The sequence below is a fragment of the Zingiber officinale genome, chromosome 10A (assembly GCF_018446385.1).
Source record: "Zingiber officinale cultivar Zhangliang chromosome 10A, Zo_v1.1, whole genome shotgun sequence".
NCBI lineage: Eukaryota > Viridiplantae > Streptophyta > Magnoliopsida > Zingiberales > Zingiberaceae > Zingiber > Zingiber officinale.
The window spans coordinates 38,442,553-38,461,316 of record NC_056004.1 but is presented as its reverse complement, the minus strand read 5'-3'; the positions used below and the strand labels follow the sequence as shown (position 1 = coordinate 38,461,316).

Sequence of the window (18,764 nt, the reverse complement as noted above, 5' to 3'; positions counted from 1 at the left end):
TTGAGGTAGTCCAGCACATGTGCTGAAACCAGATGCTGATAAGTTAGAATCTTGTACAGAAGTTCGTGTGTTTTTGGGTTATCCCAGAGGAACGAAAGGTGGTTTATTTTATAATCCTAAAGACCAGAAGGTCATTGTTAGCACCAATGCCTAGTTTTTAGAAGAAGACTATATAATGGATCACAAGCCCAGTAGCAAAATTATTCTAGAAGAACTTAGAGAGGATACATCTACTTCAGTACCAACAGTACAAGATGAAGTACCACAAGAGACTGCAATATGTGTCACACATGATACACAACCACAGACGGTGCCTCGTCATAGTGGGAGGGTTGTAAGGCAGCCTGAGAGATTCATGTTTTTGGGAGAGTCTTCGGACTTGATCCCGGGTAAACATGAACCTGATCCCCGGACATATGATGAAGCACTCCAAGATATAGATGCAGTATCTTGGCAAAAGGCAATGAATTTTGAAATAGAGTCTATGTACTCTAATAAGGTCTGGGAGTTTGTAGAACCACCTGATGGTGTAAAAGCCGTTGGATGCAAGTGGATTTACAAAAGGAAAAGAGGGACAGATGGGAAGATAGAAACCTTCAAAGCAAGGCTTGTTGCGAAGGGGTACACTCAGAAAGAGGGAATCGATTATGAGAAGACTTTTTCGCCAGTAGCTATGCTTAAGTCTATCTGGATACTCTTATCCATTGCCGCTCATATGGATTATGAGATTTGGCAAATGGATGTCAAGATAGCTTTCCTTAACGGAAGTCTTGAAGAAAACATCCATATAAAGCAACCAGAAGGGTTCATTGAAAAAGGCAAAGAGCATCTAGTGTGTAAGCTCAATCGGTACATTTATGGACTGAAGCAAGCTTCAAGGTCTTGGAACATCCAGTTTAATGAAGTAATCCAGTCATATGGATTTATTCAGTGTCCGGATGAGTCTTGTGTATACAAGAAGTGTAACGGAAACGTGGTGGTATTTCTTGTACTATACGTAGATGATATTTTGTTAATTGGCAATAATGTCAAGGTATTATTGGACGTAAGGGTATGGTTGTCCAAATAATTTGATATGAAGGACTTAGGAGAATGTGCACACATTCTTGGGATCAAAGTCATAAGGGATCGCAAGAAAAGAATGTTGTGCCTATCTCAAGCTTCATATATAGATACGATCCTTGCTCGTTTTAGCATGCAGAACTCCAAGAAAGGTTTCTTACCTTTTAGGCATGGAGTAGATTTATTTAAAGAGATGTCTCCGAAAATATCAAAGGAGATAGAGGACATGAAGGCAGTTCCTTATGCCTCGGTTGTAGGAAGCCTTATGTATGCAATGCTGTGTGCGAGACCTGATATCTGTTTTGTCGTGGGCATGGTTAGCAGATATCAGAATAACCCTGGACCAGGACATTGGACTGCAGTAAAGCATATATTAAAGTACCTGAGAAGGACTAGAGACTATATGCTAGTTTATCAGGCAGACGATTTGCTCCTTGTGCGTTACACGGATTCAGACTTCCAATCATATAGGGACAATAGTAAGTCTACATCAGGCTATGTGTTTACTCTAGGAGGTGGATCCATTGCATGGAGGAGTGTTAAGCAGAAATGTGTATCGGGCTCAACCATGGAAGCTGAGTATGTGGCAGCATTTGAGGCAGCCAAAGAAGCTGTATGGCTCAGGAACTTTCTAATGGACTTAGATATGATTCCTGGTTTGCCCAAAATCATCACAATTTAATGTGATAATAGCGGTGTAGTTGCAAACTCGAAGGAACCACGAGCCCATAAAGCAAGTAAACATATAGAGCGCAAGTACCACTTGATACGAGACATCATCAAGCGAGGAGAAGTTATCATCGCCAAGATTGCATCAGCGGATAACCTGGCAGATCCTTTCACTAAGGCCCTTCTGGCAAAAGCTTTTGATCGGCATGTGGAGGGGATGAGAATCAGATGTATGGCAACAGATATGGCAGCTTAGTCTTTTAGTATAAGTGGGAGATTGTTAGAGTGTATACTAAAAGCTTAGCTTTTGTAAACATTTATTTTTGAAATAAAGGAATCACATGGGTCAATATCTACATTTATTTGTTAAATGTAATTTGTTCAATTAATTTATATTGTAGATAACATAGTGTGTGGTGTCACACACAGAAGATCATGTTATCGGTTCTTTATAAATTATAAACAGTTGCTCGCGACTAAGATGGAAAGGAACAAACCATTGGAATAGTCGTAGTGTAATTAAGTATTAGTTTATCTTGACTAATAAATTACACTAGTACACTCTAAGTGTATTGAGTAGGACCATTTTAGGTAAGTTCTTTTTGTACTGACTAAATAAAAGAACTAGACCTTAGTTATTATGGAAGTGTGTGCTCTTAATCCTAATATAATAACAAGCACATATATTTAGTATTTATTTCTTTAACTTATCAAAGGGTGAGATTTAGCTCGATAAATCAATAGGCCCGATAAGTTGAGAAATGATACTACTTATAGTGTGTTGTTGATTATAAAAGGAATTTGTGTCCTAGTAATCTAGGTTGAGAATGTCCCCAAGAGGAGCTCATAAGGATTGTCATGTTAAACCCTGCAGGTGGACTTAGTCCGACATGACAATGAAGTTGAGTGGTACTACTCTCGGAGATAGATATTAATTAAGTGAGTTGTCAGTAACTTACTTAATTAGTGGACATTCGTAATCTTAAACACAGGGAGACTAACACACTCATGCTAAGAAGGAGCCCATAATATAATTTGGGATTGGTGCAGTAGTGCGATAATAACTCTCTAGTGAAATGAGTTATTATCGATGAACTTGAGTTGTGTGTTCGGGGCGAGCACAAGATACTCAAGCTCATCGGAAGGCCAAAACTAATTTCTCCTCTAGGTCTCTGTCATAGCCTCATTATAGCCTCAAGTCCATCCAAATGTAAGGCTCTTCTTTGTGTCCAAGAAGTGGGCCGGTCCAATACTTGGTGACCAAGCAAGGGCCGGCCACATCCTCTTCTATAGGGGTCGGCCCTTTGCTTGGTGACCAAGCATGAAGGGGCCGGCCACAATAATTCAAAAAGGGAGGGTTGTTTTGAATTTTTAAAATCTTCTCTTTATAAAAAACTATAAGTTTTAAAAGAAAGATTTTAATTTTTTAAAAACTTTCCTTATTTGAATTAGGTCACATGTTTTAAAAGAAAGTTTAAAAGATTTTAAAACTTTTCTTTTTTTAACCATCCTCATGGTTTAAGAAAAAAGGAAGATAAGTTTTAAAATTTAAATTTTCTATCACCATGTTAAAAAAGGAAATTTTATAAGAGAAGTTTTAAATTTTAAAACATGATTTTAATTTTTAAAACTTTCCTTTTTTAACTCCTACTTTAGGAAAGAGAGTTTGTAAAATTTTATAAGAGTTTTTCTTCTTGTAAAATTTTATAAAAAATATTTTTCCTTTTTCCCTTGATGAGGTGGCCGGCCACCTTGCTTGGTGCCCAAGCAAGGGGTCGGCCATAATTAAAATAAAATAAAATCATCACAAAATTAATGTTGATGATTGATTCAATCAAGAGGAAAGAAAAAGGAAAAATAAAAAGGAAAAAGGAAAAACTAGAGGATGATTTTATTTTTTGTAAAAAGTTTTTCCTTATTTGCCTTGGGCAAGTAATATAAAAGAAGGGGTGAGGAGGCCTCATGGGATAACTCTTATTCTCTTGCTAGGAGACTCTCTTTGTGTGGCCGGCCCTCTCCCTTCTCTTTTCCCTTTTGCTCTCTTCTCCTTGGTGGTGGCGGTGGCCGATTTTAGAAGAAGAGGAAGAAGCTTTTGGGTGGTGTTCATCTTGGAGGATCGTCGCCCACACGACATCCAAGGTGAGGCGAGGAATACGACAGAAGATCTAGAGGTCATTAGCTTACAAAGAGAAGGTATAACTAGTAATTTTCTTCCGCATCATACTAGTTATTTCTTTGTAAGAATTCTAAATTCAAGAGGCAATTAGATCTAGTTTTTCGAATTAGTTTTTCGAGTTTGTGTTTTCTTCTTTTTCGAATTTGTGATTCGACTGTTATTTTTGGTTAACCTAGAGTTATTTAAGGAAATTAAATATTAGCTTTCCTTAAAAGGCTTTGTCTAGGCGGTGGTGGTTGCTCCCATATCCAAGAAGGCCATGTGCCTCGCCATGCAGTCCTGGAAGCCAATTTTGGAAATTAATATTTAATGGAATTAATAACATAGGTAGATTTGAATCAATAGTGTTAAGTTCCGCTTGCGATTCAAATTTAAACCATTAAGAACAGATAAGTTAAATTTGGAATCAATGATGTTAAGTTCTGTCTGCGATTCCTAATTTAACTTCTAAAGAACACAATATGTTATTTAAGGAAAGGTTCGACACTTGTACAAAAATTTTTGTACAGTGGAACCGGTACGTTTTCCTAGGACTAACCAACAGAGTTTACCCTCTAGAAAAGGGAGAGAATGAAGGAAATCTTCATTCATGCCTTGTCATGAAAGGGTTAAGGCTATGGGATTTAGCCTTGGTATAAAAAAGAGGTTAAGGCTATGAGATTTAGCCTTATGATAAAGTAAAGGTTAAGGCTATGGGATTTAGCCTAACTTAGAGGTATTGTCAAACATCAAAAAGGGGGAGATTGTTGGGACAATTTCCCTAGGTCAAGGTTGACCAGTTTGACTAAGCTTGAGTTGAGTCAAGCTTGAGTCAGGATTTGTGTTTTGATGTTTGACAATATAAGGAGATTGCTGGAGCAATCGTCTGGTTATGGAGATGGTCAAAGAGTTGACCAGGTTGATGAGAAGACAAGTCAAGTAGGTCAAGGTTGACAGGAGACTTGACTGGGAAAGTCCTAACTGGATGTTAGGCATTTGAAAAGTCCTGGTGAGGAGCCAGGCAATGAGAAAGTCCTAGTGAGGGGCTAGGAAAGGGAAAGTCCTAGTGAGGAGCTAGGCAGGAGAAAGTCTTGGTGAGGAGCCAGGCAAGGAGAAAGTCCTAGTGAGGAGCCAGGCAAGTGGAAAGTCCTGGTGAGGAGCCAGGCAGTTGGAAAGTCCAAGTGTGATCTTGGTAAAGGAGAAATTCCTGGTGAGGAGCCAGTCAATTGGAAAGTCCAAGTGTGATCTTGGTAAAGGGTGTAAGTCCAAGCATGTGGTCTTGGCAAGGTAAGTCCTGGTATGACTTGGCAAGGAAGACCCGATAACTAGGATGAGGCCGAAGGAAACTCCTGAAGGCAAGGCGTGAAGGATGGCAAGATATCCGAGGGACGCAAGACTGATGGAGGAGGCTAGAAGGCTAGTTCGAGGTTGGTCGGGTGTGGCCAAATGCTAGGCATGGAGACCCAACAGGTCACGGTTGACCGGAAGTTGGGTTTGGGACTTTGGACTTGAGTTTGAGTCAAGTTCAAAGTGTTCAATCGATTGGGCGATTGATTGAATAGGGTCCAAATCGATCGGTCGATCGATTTGGACTGTGCTACGATTGTGGGAAGGCCAAATGATCGACCGATCGATTGGGATGTGAAATTACGAGCATAAAGACTTTCCCAATCGATCGGACGATTGATTGGGAGCTGCCAATCGATCGATCGATCGATTGGGCAGCAGAAGCTCTCACGCAGATGCGAGAGCACAGAAAGGTTCTGAATCGATCAGACGATCGATTCAGGAAGTCCCAATCGATTGGTTGATCGATTGGGAAGTGATCGTTGCGCAGGATGCAAGCGATGGATGGCTGCGATGGAGCGGTGCTGACGTGGCAATTGATTAGGGATGAATTCAATCGATTGGGAGCACTATTTAAAGCCTAGGCGGAGCATTTTCTTCACGAGATCTTTGTGATTTCTTTCCTGCGAGCTTACAGCGATCTTCAGTGACTTTCTCCGATCTTCACTGTCAATTCTTGAAGGCTCTTAGGAGTATTCTCTCAAGGTTTAAGAGGCAAAAACAAGCAACAAGTAAGCAAGAAGAAGTAGTGTTTTCATTTGTATCTTGTACTCTCTTCTTATATTTTTGTTTATGTTGTTGTGTGAGTTTGTACGAGGCTTCTCCGCCTCCGGCTGCGACCGAGAAGGAGTGTTTCATTAGTGGAGATAGTGTCGTGTGTGGATCCTTGGATTAGTCACCTCATCTTGAGGTGGATACCAAGTAAATCCGTGTGTTAGCGTTGTAGTGTGTTTGTATTTTATTTTCCGCTGCATATCAAGACGAAGCAAGCACAAGTGCGCAATGAAATGCTATTCACCCCCCCCCTCTAGTGGGCACAAAGGTCCCAACAGAGAGAACTGTAGGCGTCGGTCCAGCTTAGGTCCATTTGGGAAACCTAAGCTGAGACCTTGACTAGATTTTGATCTCAGGGAGACATGATCTAATTACTACTCATAATCTATTATGTTGTGTTAACTCTATTTTGCAGGGTAAAATATATTTTTTGATTGCCTGGACTAACCTTTTCTTGAAAGTGGAAATGATAAAGAAAAGAGGTCCAAGAGCCCGGAGCTAGTTTGGGCGCTCCGACCAGGCTCGCTTGGGCAGGGCCATGGGTGCCCTGACTTGGTCTAGGGGCCTGGACTCAAAAATTGATCCACAAGCTTACGTGGAGTGCGTCGATTGGCTGAGCCACGTGGTCCAAGTGCCCGGAGGGGTTCTAAGCCCCCGAAATGGACCTATTTAAAGGCCTTCGACCCGGAGCTTCAGAACAACAACTACAATGACTTTCTCTTCTGCTCGGTGCTCCGAAAGGCTCCCGCAACACTGCTATGCTCCACCGACAACCAGACTTCAGCTTTAATTAGTTTTTTTTATTGTCAGTAATTTTTATTTATAGTTCTTGTACTTGCTATGCTCAACCGACAACCAGGCTCCCTCTAGCGTTCTTTCTGATCCTACAAATACTTTTGTGTTTTTAAAGTTTAGATTGAAGTTTTTTAGGGTGTGCATCATTTATAGTAGTTGTGCAATACATTCTTCTATTGTTATATATTCTGCCTAAGTAGTAGATAATGTGACACAATGTTACTTTTTACTAAATCAACTAATAAGTGATGGTCCAAGTAGTTGACAACCACCACTTATACTTTTCCTATCTAGTTTACAGCCGACATAATCTGAGTTAGAGAACCCTATAAGTTCAAAATTAACTGTTCTAAGGTACTACATGTTGAATCCCGTGGTAGTTTTGATGTGATCAACCAAGTTGGTTAGGTCCTGCATTTTGTCTGAACCCTGTGTCTGAGTGTGCAGGAACTTAGGAGCGCAGGAAGTCGAGCGAAAGACGCAGCTAGCGAGAAGGACAACACGGGAATGGAGCCGACGGGCTCGGTGCGTCCGAAGGACGAGAGAGCTGCGGAAGAGTACTCCGGTGGAGCGAGAAGAACGTGCGCAGCATTCGAGGGACGAGAAGCCAGACGGAAGCCTGCTCAAGGAGAAGGTCGGGAACTGGGTTTGGTGAGCCCTATTCCGGATGGCCGCAATCACCCAAGGAGCCGAGCCGGAGAAAGTCAACTGGGAGTTGACTTGTCAACGGTTCGGTCGACCGAACCTATTGATCGGTCGAACGAACCTATTGATCGGTCGATCAAACCATTCTTTAACCGAAGACAACCGTTGGTGACACGTCAGCATCACATTAGCCAGCGGTGAAGTGATTGGTCGACCGAACTCCATGATCGGTCGACCGAACCCAAGTTTATCCAGAGACCAAGTCGAGCAGTTTGATCGGGCCAACTCAACTGGAGACCGTTGGCCGATCGGTCGACTGAACAAAAGGATCGGTCGACCGAACCTAAGCTCAATCCACAGAGGTTGTACCTGGACGGAAGAATGGGCAGATACAACAGATTCGGTCGACCGAACCTAGGGATCGATCGACCGATCCCTCTCGAGTCAAACCTGATCCCGAAGGATCAGGTGATCTGATAAGCTCGAGAACTCCTATATAAAGAGGATCTCGGGCAGCTTTAGAGTACGACGAATTGATACGAAAAAACAACTCTGTAATTAATGTTTAAGCAACCTCCGTGCTCTCAAAGTGTACAAGGCTTCTCCGCCTTCAAAGAAGGAGTTTCTTACTGTGCTTTCCATCGCCCTGAATTAACAACCCTCTTGGTTGTAACCAGGTTAAGATTCTGTCTTCACTTCTCTTTCTGTTATTAAGTGTTGCTTTATTTTATAGTTGAAAAGCTTTGAGGAGGGTAATTTTTATTTGCAGGCAATTCACCCCCCTCTTGCCGGTCTCCGCTGCACCAACACTACATTCCTATGTTGGGCATGCCTTTTAAGTATCTAAAGATTGTTTTAACATTAGCTAAGTGTAACTCCTTAGCACATGTTTGGTACCTAGCACATATACTAACTTTAAATAAAATATCAGGTCAACTGACAGTTAAGTACAATAGGCTTCCTATGACTCTTCTGTAATATTTGAGGTCCATAGATTTTACATTTGGATCACTGTCTATGGTTACATTAGTGGCCATTGGAGTTTTAATGTTTTTGGAGTTTTTCATTCTAAATTTCTTGAGTAATTCAAGTGTATATTTTTATTGATAAACATAGTTTTCTTTATTTGTTTGTTTGATTTGTAAACCTAGAAAGAATGTTAGTTGTCTTATTAAACTCATTTAAATTCTTGTTCAATCAATGTTATAAATTCTTGTAGAAGTTTTAAATTAGTCGACTCAAATATTATATCATCCACATAGACTTGAGCTATAAAAAAATCTTGATCAATTATTTTTATGAAGAGGGTTGGGTCTACTTAACCTTGTTTGAAGCTTTTTGAGATTAAGTATGTGGTCAACCTTTCATACCAAGCTTTAGAAGCCTATTTTAAACCATAAAAGGTTTTTTTTTTTAATTTGAATACATGGTTAGGGTGTTCTAAGATCTTAAATCCTGGGGGTTGACCTACATATACCTCTTCGTTAATTAATCTATTGAGAAAGGTCGACTTTATGTCCATTTGATATAATTTGAAATCTTTATGGGTCGTATAGTTCAACAACATTCTAATTGATTCGAGTATGGCAATAGGGGCATAAGTTTCATCATAGTTAAATCCCTCAATTTAGCTAAATCCTTTTGTTACTAATCTGACATTGTTTCTAACAACTTCCCCCTTTTCATTTAGTTTGTTTCTAAAAACTCATTTCGTCTCTATTAATTTTTTATGTTTTGGTAATAGAACTAGATTTTTCTTTTTACGATCCTACAACAAGGATAATACCTTTCTCGATTTTGGTGTTTGTCTGTTCGTGCAGTTCTAATTCATAAAAAAGTTCATCTAATTTTAATTTAGATAAATTCCTCGATATTTTATAGGCATTCATGATAGATGCCCATAGTGCATTTCGAGGAAATGCATTTAGAGCATACCTTATTAGATCTCGGTTCTCCATCTAATGGTTGATTGCGTGGAGCCCGTTGAGGATACCCTTTATCTTCGCGTGCAACTGACTGGCAAACTCTCCTTCATGCATTTTGATGTTAAATAATATATTTAATAACAAGTCCCTTTTTGTTATCTTTGCATCATTGGTTCTCTCATGTAGCTCTATGAGTTTATCTCATAGCTCCTTTGCATTTTCATGTGGGTTGATGCAGTTCAGTTTCTCCTTTGTTAGTATGCACTGGATTGTGTTGAGGGTTTTGAAGTCAATCCAGGTCTTCTTCTTTATCTCCAAATTCTATTTTTTTAGGTCCATTGGAATTCTGGTGTTATAGTCAACTGGTGCCTTGTATCCTTTGGTAATATTGAACCATTAGTCAAAGTCGGTCTTCAGGTATACTTCCATTCATCTCTTCCAGTAGGGGAAGTCATCTCCTTTGAAGAGAGGAGAATGAGGAATGTTGTATCCCTCAAGTTAGGCCATTTATCACTAAAATAGAGAACTAAGCGAAGGTACCAAGACTTGGTCTTGAATTAACAGAGTTTGAGAAAAAAATATTGAAGAACTCTAGTGATGTTGCACCAACTTTGAGTTAAAACCAAACGAGAAATAAATATCTGAAGAGGTAAGTGTTACCAATTCATATAAGATATGAAAGACTAAAAAAATGATTCCCCCAGCTTGATTGGTGATTGCATCAATTCAGAGCATAACTTGCTCTGATACAACTTGTTGGATCGAGATGCATGTGAGAGGGGGGTGAATCACGTGGTTTTCAAAAATCTTGTTTTCAGTTTTGAAATCAATGTGCGTGACAAAAAATTAAGTTAGAAAGCGAAGTAGAAAAACAAGCAAAAGAACATGCAAACTCGGTCGGTTTACTTGGTTCAGAGCCTTTGAAGACTTCTACTCCAAGATCCAGGTCTCACGGACCTATAGATGGGTAATTTACTAAAAGTCTCTTCCGGAACTGTTGGAAGAGGGGATTAAGTATAAAAGAATTGGAGAAGTATAACACACCAACACTTCTCATTTGTAGAAATTAAGTATAGTAATTTATGTTACCGGACACTTTTGTAGATAGTCTGTTTGAGCTTGGTATTTGGATGGCTTCTCGATAACAGTCGGGCGTAATAAAGTCATAGCAGGGCATCAACAGCAAGGTGGAGCAGTCGAAAAGTCAATTGGATTCATAGAAGCTCGTATGGAAGTTCTGTCTTGAATGCTCCTCGAGATAAAGGGTGTGGAAGGTGTTTTCTATAGCCTTGAAGGCGTCTTTAATGGTCAAAACTTTATCCCAAATAGCTAGCTCCTTACCTACGATGAAGTTTAGATTTTATACCTTTGAATGCGCCTTCCATAGCATCGAAGGCACCTTCAATGAATAGTGTGAAGACACCTTCCAATACTTGAAGCTGAATCGGGTACTTTTCACCTAAGGCTTTTTTTTTACTCCTTTTGCCCTGCAAGTTAGGTTAGTCCAACACGACAATATTTAACCTGTAAAACAAGTTTTAGTACAATCATAATAAGGAGTATTAATTAGTTCCTATCCTTCTAGGATCAGGAATTAATCAATGTCTCAGTTTAGGAATCTAAAATGGACCTAGACTGGACCGACGTCTATTATCCCTCAACTGGGACGTGTCCTTACCGAGTCACTCTCCTCTAGTGACTTACCTTCATTTACCAATTTGTAGTCGGTTGACTAGCCTCTCGACCCACCAGGTCTTTATGCAGTTGTCAAGTTCATAGATCCAACTGGATTTTGGCCAGCTGTCAGGCTCTGCGGACCTAGGTGGACTTCCTGCCAGATATCAGGTTGGCCCTTTGACCTATCTGAGATTCATACCAACTATCAGGTCCTCAGACCTAGTTGGGTTTCATCTTGGTGTCAGGTCCTCTAGACCTGTTAACTTCTGCATACTTGGTAAAGTAATTAGACTACAATAACACCTAACTTAACTCACTTGTCATTTATCAAAATCTGAGTTAGACCGTTAGTGCAAATTGCTCTAACAACTCAGTCGCATTAACTTCATCAATCTGATCGTCTTGCTCAGTTAATCAACTTCATCGATCTAATGCTTCTGAAATTAGCGGGGCATGCCCTAACACCCAATTAGCCCTTCCTGTGAGTTTCCCTAGTGCGTGGAATAATGTAGCACATGGGATAATACGAGGACCGACGTAGCATGTGGGATAGCGCATGGATTGTCAGAGCACATAGAGTAATATGATTATATAGATATGTAATATGAGCGACATGACTGTATGATACAATGGAGATACAATGATATGACATTTTCGTTATTGAGATGTAACATCTCATTAATTAATAACTACATGGAGGTATTGTTCCATCTCCGGTAGTATTATAAAACAAGTTCGTTTCCTCGAGCAAAGGTCTGCGCACATAATCGCTCACAAACCACCAACATATATCTACTATTCATATTCTCCACCTCCCCTATCGAACTTTAACTTGAGTGTCGGAATAGACGAGTCGGGTGCCCTTGGCCTCCATTTTAACTCTCATCTCTCTTTCTCTCTCAGAAAAAATGTGGAACTGTCACATTAGCGGTCCCCTAGAGTCGGTCCCACGGATATGGAGAAAGTCTCTCTTTCTTTGTCAGGCATATATAGCATGCGCTTTTAGTTATTCAGCTCCTTCTTTCTTTCTTCCCCTTAAAGATTCGGCGACTCCGTCAATATCTAAGACAGCTCATCAGTGGCTTACCCGTCGATGATCTCATGCAGGAACATATATGATTAAAAGAAATCATGTATAATAAAAGGGTCGGTTGGCTATGTATGCCACGCTCATTTTTCAATTGATGAGTGTTGTATGGCTATCAAGACAGATGACCAACACAATTTGTGGAATCAAATCGGGTTGGCTTGCTCGCTTGACCTTACAAGTGTTACCCCAAGCATGGTGCAATAGTACAAAAGGGTTCAATTTTCACGGAGCACATTTTTGAATGTCTACAATGCGAATTGTTGGTGATGCTAGTATGTGGATCTATACTTTTAAAATTTATTTTGATAATCGATAAAAAAAATTTTAAGGACAAAATTGATCTCTAAGATTAATTAGATTGTAATATGAAGATTTATATTATTAAAAACGTGTTTTAATAAAAAAAGTTATCATACCAATTTATTGCAAATTAATTTGTAGGTATAACAGTAGGTAGACCTTAATCTTACTAATTTGCCGTTAAATTGTACACCTACTTGAGCTTAACGTCTCAGCTCCCAGAAAGATGGACTGCGTTCGTTGGCTTCCACTAAAATTTTATTTTTGTTTTTCTAATAAACAATAGGGGTTTAATTTCTAGAACAATCTATTGCTTTGGAAGTGTCCACAATAAATTTGTTGTTGTTAATATTTTAAAAGAAACAAATAACATAAATCTAATAAAGCCAATGGCTTTGGGAAGCACACGTGGTGGAACTGGCGGCATCCGATACGTGTCCTGTCTGTTCCACCACACAATAAATCGAACATAGCCTACTCCCCGATTTCTTATTTGAATTGTCAAAATCCTACGTCCAGGAATGCGACTGAGTAGCCGAAACGCCATAAATCTACGGTTCAGATCATTTTAAACTCCTGTGACCAAGTAATAAATATGGCGCGATGAATTAATGGTACGCGCTTCGTGGCCGACACGTTTTGTGTATTCCCCGTTCCCGGTCCTCCGCCTTCGGCCTTCCCTTCCCACCTAACCCATCTTCCACCTTTCTCCCTCTATTTCGTCCATCGTTCGTTCGATTTTTTGCGGCTTCGATTGGAGTTCTAGGTGGGCGGTAAGGGCAAGGCACAAGCTCCCCTAACAATCAACTCGACCAAATCGCTTGCTTCGCTTCTAATAAAAGTATAATCTTTGCCCGATTGAAATCGGGAGAGGAGAAAGTTCATCATCTTCCTTCGGAGTTCCCGTCTGAGCTTTTGATTTCAGGTCAGTCAGAAATTTTCTTCCCGCTCCACCCCCCACCTACCCACCCACCAAAATTTTAGTGGTGGTTTCATGTTTCTATTCGAGGAGTAAATTGGTTGTTCAGTTGAAGTATGATTATTCCGTGAGTCTTGTTTACACTGCTTCTAACACTTTCAATCCCTCCATATCGAACCAAACTTTAATACATTAGGATTGATTTAGGCTAATCAAATTGGAAGGAGATAAGGAATAGGAGAGCTACATTGGTTACATTGTGGGATTAGTGATGTTGTCATACCCATGTGGATACCTTAATTTTTAAAACCTAATAAAAATTAGATGCATTTGATTTATTTCTTCGGGTATATTTTTAGATATTTTATAGGATGGCTTGCGGAAGAATCTATAGACCTGACAAAACAAGACCAATAACAAATAAAACTAGTTGCATTCTTAATATTGTTTTCGTTCTTAAAATCAGTATTGTAGGGTCATTTTCTATGCATTTTTTACCAACCAAGAATTTAAGGAAATATTTTAACACAGTTGGAATAATCAACTAGTTTAAGTACAGCAGTTTCAACGAAATGTATGTGGAAATAATTATCATCTAGTTCAAGTATTGCAATTTTTTTTTTAAAATTTTTACCTGGCAAGTGCATTGAACTTTTATCAATTGCTTTGATATAAGTCTAACTCTAAGGGACGTGGGCCACCTCCTTCTTGCTGGGGTGTTTTGCGTTGCATCCAGTGAAAAATGTCAAGCATAGAGGAGCCTCTTTGTTTTGACAATGTGCCAAGATTGAGCATTATCGGTAGGCTTCAACGATGCACTTCCACTGCCTGCAGACCGAGGGTTGATGAGACAGAAGTTGGTAATTGCCTAACTGAAGCCAGAGAGTGTAGCTCATCTAACAGTTGCAAGTAAGTTTGATGGTTGGACCATGTTCTGTATGATTAAAGGTTTTTCCTTTTGAAACACTCACATTGAATGATGAAATTCTGCTTGGCAAAAGGATAATTGATATATTTCTTATCTATACTAGTATGCATACTGATGCATCCATTTGTGACAGAATGACTCCCATAACCTTAAAGTAAAGAATCAGTATTGCGTGATGGGTTATTATGGAAATAATTAGCCAACTGAAAGCTTATATGCAATTTTTATTTTTTTTATTTTTAATGAAATGCCCCACTGTCTTATTAAGTGATCTCTCTGCTTGAATAGATAATTGGGGATGAGTATTCACTACTATGTTGTAGGTGCATCACTAAAGTTGGCTATGTTTTATGTTAAGCATGACTAGGAAAAGTCATTTGACAAAATACAAAAGAAAAATTGATTATTTTCTTACTAAATATCTGATAGAATTATAAATCTCAAATAACAACCACAGTATCATTTTTTTTTACCAGATGTTCATGTTACACCTTTTAAATTGTTTCAATGTCATCGTACTTGTGTTCCATTGTTAGAGTGAATAAGAGAACTTGGTACATCTTTTTTTAGGTAAGATTTAATCTTGCATTATACTTCTTGGAGTTTTTTGATCCCATGTTACTCTGAAATTACATAATCATAGTTCAAAATAAATTTCTCCTTTGTTTTTTAACCATTACTGTTTTTTTGGTCTGTTTCTAATCAGCCTCAAATCTCTTCTTCTTACAGTGATGATTATGGCTGGAGAAGGCAAACAAGAGATAAATTTTCTAGAGATTCCTTGGTTTGGTTATCACACAAGGATGGGAATCAGGCAGTATCCAGCAAGGTTTGTGATTCATCGTTTCTGCAAACCCTTCGCATATGTGCAATTTTTTGGCTAGCAAAATATCTTTATAAAATGTAATGGAAAGGTGGACAATTTCAGCTTATTTTAATGTTTAGATTGGTGTCAATACCAGAAAATGTTACGAATTTAGAATAATCCTATGCATTGATATGCATTGAGCAGAAATGGTGTTGCCTTGAAACAGAACAATGTTGGTGCAGGATTTATGCTGGAGAATATTCTTGCTTCCATGTTTTTCTTCCTTTTATATCAACTTAATTTTCATATTCTTTTATTTGAGTTTTGTCAATGCCCTGTAACTCTAATGTTATGGTTGGCCGTAGTTACTTGTTTTTGTTTGAATGTTCGAAATAAAATACTAGCAAATTGATAAATGTCACATTTGCAGTTTTTTGGTGGAATGCCAAGATTTGTGAAAATAGTCGAAGTTGGTCCTAGAGATGGTTTGCAAAATGAAAACCACATAATACCTGCAGCTGTAAAGGTTGAACTCATAAAGAAACTGGCTTCATCTGGTTTATCCGTTGTCGAAGCCACAAGCTTTGTTTCTCCAAAATGGGTGCCTCAGGTAACAGTTCCACTATAGTTATAAGTTGTTTTTGGTACTTGTAACTTTTTAGTAGCGATAAAGCTTAAATCTACTTTTTCAAAGGAACTTGGAAAGTTTCACTTCTAATCAAGTGACAAACAAGAGAGAATATTAAGCTAATATTAGTTGATAATTCTTAAAGTGAACATTTTAAGCACATATAAATGATATGCATATTGTTTATTTAATTTCTCAATAATCTTCAACGTTTAAAATATCTGATTGAGGTAATTAACATGATTTTTCTTTCGTTATATATTGAACCTTCAAATTTTGATGTTCATATTTCACTGCAGTTGGCAGATGCTAAGGATGTCATGGAAGCAATTCATGATGTTCATGGTGTCAGTTTGCCTGTCTTGACTCCAAATCTAAAAGTAAGTTCAATATTTATGTCTGAACCTAGGGTTGCAGGGTAGGATCTCATAATCTGAGGAAGTGCTTATAGTTACACAAGCATTGTTCAGGGATTTAAAGCAGCCATTGCTGCTGGGGCAAAGGAAATCGCAGTATTTGCATCAGCTTCTGAGTCCTTTTCCAAGTCCAACATTAATTGCAGCATTGACCAGAGCCTTACTCGTTATCGTGAAGTTATTGCTGCTGCTAAAGAACTCAACTTACCTGTTCGTGGGTACTACCTTCTTCCCTATCCAATCCATAGTTATCAATAATTACCATTGCTAAACTCAATCTTAACCAAAGAATCCCATATGTTTTTTATAGTTTTTAACATTTCTACTTGTCACCAACTAGACCTTCCCAATTTTGTGGTTGTCCTTTGCCCCTTCAACTTCTTATCCATCAAATCTTGTGTCTGTGCTGGAGTTCGGCACTAATTTTTCTGGTGCATCTGAAATGCACCTCCATTAATTGATAGGTATGTATCCTGTGTTGTGGGATGCCCCACAGAAGGACCAATTCCTCCAGAAAAAGTAGCATATGTGGCAAAAGAACTCTATGATATGGGCTGCTATGAGATCTCACTTGGTGATACCATTGGACTCGGTACTCTAGGTAAGATTTGCCTATTTTAGCTTTCTTGGGACGAGCCTTAGATTCTAGTAACTGAAAATCTGTTGAACTTGAAACATCAATGCTATGTCGACAGTAAGTTTATCCACAATGTAACAATTCAAACACGATGCTAGTTTAACTTGGATTTTTCTACCACGAAGGTACCGTGATCCCAATGCTTGAAGCTGTGGCATCCCTCATTCCAGTGGATAAGATTGCTGTCCATTTCCATGATACCTATGGCCAAGCACTCCCAAACATTCTGGTGGCCCTCCAAGTAAGTGAATCCTCTAAAGTCAAGTAACACAATAGGAAGCACGTAGCTGATCTCAAATAGTTGGCACTAACATGGTTTGCTAATGACGATGAATATGACTTTTTGTCTCAATCGATAAATTTATAGATGGGAATCAGTGTAGTGGATTCATCTGTGGCTGGTCTGGGTGGATGCCCCTATGCAAAGGGAGCTTCTGGGAATGTTGCCACTGAAGATGTAGTATATATGCTACATGGTTTAGGCATACAAACCAACGTGGATTTGGGGAAGCTTATGGCTGCTGGTGACTTCATTTGCAAGCACCTGGGGCGTCAGTCTGGATCTAAGACTGCCTCTGCACTGCGCAAGGCCAGCTGATTCCTCAAAGATTACCATGTGAGATTTCAAAATACACATGGGTCTTTAGCTATGCTATCTATATCACTATTTACCCTTAACAAGGGGTTGATATTCGATGTCAAACATTTGCAACTTTAAATTCGAAGAAAATAAAGGAGAAATCAGTTTACCACTGAAGTCTCTTCGTGTTAAGTTGAACTTGACAGAACTGATGGTTATTGGTTGTGTGAACTAATGTTTTTGAATTTATGCTGGAAGAGCTTTTATAGTTAATGTTTATGTTATATAATCTTTCTAAGATCAAGTACAGAGACAGACGAATACCCCGTGTGCACATGCATGATTTGATTGATTATTCTAAAATTTGTATGACAAATAATAAAAGTCACGATTAATTTTTATTGGATCGAAATATATTGGTGAATTAGCACAGTTCATGGGGCAATGATTATTGATTTCGTCTAGAATCTGAGTCAGACGGAGACCGATTGTGTTGTCGTCGGCATTGACGGGGGTCGTTGAGATGCGTTGTTGGCGCTGTACTTCCTGCAAGGGTTACCGCGGGGGGATGACGGAAGGCGATGACTAGGACGAGAAGGTGAGGGTCTCCTGCGCACACTCAGACAAATACTCCGGTCGTTAGAGATCAAGAACCAGGGAAAAAGTTCTCGGGTCAGACCTTCCGACGTTCAAGTCTGGTACTTTTTTCCCAGAAGCATAGTGAAATGAAAAGACGAAAAGTAAAGGACGAATGTGAAAGGATGAGTGAGCGTACCTGCGTAAGGGAGAAAGGGAGAAAGCTTTCCTTTTATATGACAGTGGATACTTCTGGAGTCTAATAAGTGTCAGGGAATGTCGGGTGTCAGGATTTGTCGGACGGTGAATGACACGTGGCATCTTCCTATAGGCCGGAGGAGGGATCGACGAGCAATGAGCCCTAGACCGTTAGCATATTCCTTGACACGCGATGATTATTCTCTGACAGGTGATTACGATTCCCTGACTTGATCGTCGTATAATGCATGCCTTTCTAAGTCAGTTAACTTTGAACTAGGTCCCCGTACATGCAAACCTTGACCTGTATGCCCAGACCTACATTTTTCATCCGGTAAATCCAGACCTGCGCTTACCGCCCTGTAACTCGAGAGCCTCGCTTGTCGTCTCTTAAGTCTGGTCTTGTATGCGCGGCCCTGCTCCGCATTTTGTCTTGTAAGTCCTGAACTGTATGTCCGGGTCCGCATATCCTGTTCTGCATGTTTTATCTTGTAAGTTCTGACATGTAAGCCTTAGTCCACCTATCTTGAACTGTACGTCCTGGTCCGCATATCCTGTTCTGCATATCTTGTCCTGTAATTCCTGACCTGTAAGCCTTAGCCCGCCTATCTTGAACTGTACGTCTTGGTCCGCAT

At 39.4% G+C, this 18,764-nt stretch overlaps 1 non-coding gene and 1 pseudogene across 1 annotated transcript; both read left to right on the top strand.

Moving 5' to 3' along the window:
- The first annotated feature begins 12,188 nt into the window (after positions 1–12,188).
- On the top strand, positions 12,189–12,311 carry LOC122028429. Its single transcript, XR_006124810.1, has one exon. It is a non-coding gene; the product is annotated as a U11 spliceosomal RNA (small nuclear RNA).
- A 752-nt stretch (positions 12,312–13,063) lies between these two features.
- On the top strand, positions 13,064–17,628 carry LOC122027541 (annotated as a pseudogene).
- Positions 17,629–18,764: the final 1,136 nt, after the last annotated feature.